Genomic DNA, 703 nt, shown 5'->3' with positions numbered 1-703 from the left:
CTGATGACACACGATCTCTGCGTTTTTTGTTTGGGTGAGGAGCACGCACACGATGTCCTCGAGGGGGCAATCTGCGTTCACTGCGAGCGTTTTCCAGTGAAAAAGCTCCACTCTCGTTTGTCTCTCTTTTCGAGGAAAGAGGGGTAGCCATCGGCTCCCCGCGGTTCAGGACCTGCCGCTGCTGAGGCGCGGAGGAGAATGAGCTTGTGGGGATCGCAGGTGGATCTGGCCGATGAGTTTAAAGAGGGGCTTTCCCCCTCGCGCTCGTCACCTGTGGACGAGAGTGAGCTGCTGAAGGATGATGTTATTTCATTTAACATCGTCTGATCCAGGGGCCAGTGCTCTGCTGAGTTCGACCCAGGAAGAGCAGGAGATGTCTGAGGAGGGCAAAGAAGCTGAGGCTGAGCCTTCCCAATCCTCCTGCCCTGCGTATAGGCGCCGGGAGAACCCATAATCCTCTTCTTCGTCTTCACTGACCGTTTTGTTTGAAGGGTGCATTTCCGTGGTAAGAGCGATCTTTATTCCTTCATTATGGCGAGCACTAGCAAGGCGTTTAGAGGATGTGTGCATCCGTATCGTCATTATTTGGCATCTGATGACACACGATCTCTGCGTTTTTTGTTTGGGTGAGGAGCACGCACACGATGTCCTCGAAGGGGCAATCTGCGTTCACTGCGAGCGTTTTCCAGTGAAAAAGCTCCAC

Source organism: Sinocyclocheilus rhinocerous, unplaced genomic scaffold, assembly GCF_001515625.1.
Source record: "Sinocyclocheilus rhinocerous isolate Xijiao unplaced genomic scaffold, SAMN03320098_v1.1 scaffold2393, whole genome shotgun sequence".
NCBI lineage: Eukaryota > Metazoa > Chordata > Actinopteri > Cypriniformes > Cyprinidae > Sinocyclocheilus > Sinocyclocheilus rhinocerous.
The sequence above is the reverse complement of the archived record's forward strand: the minus strand, read 5'-3'. Positions refer to the sequence as shown.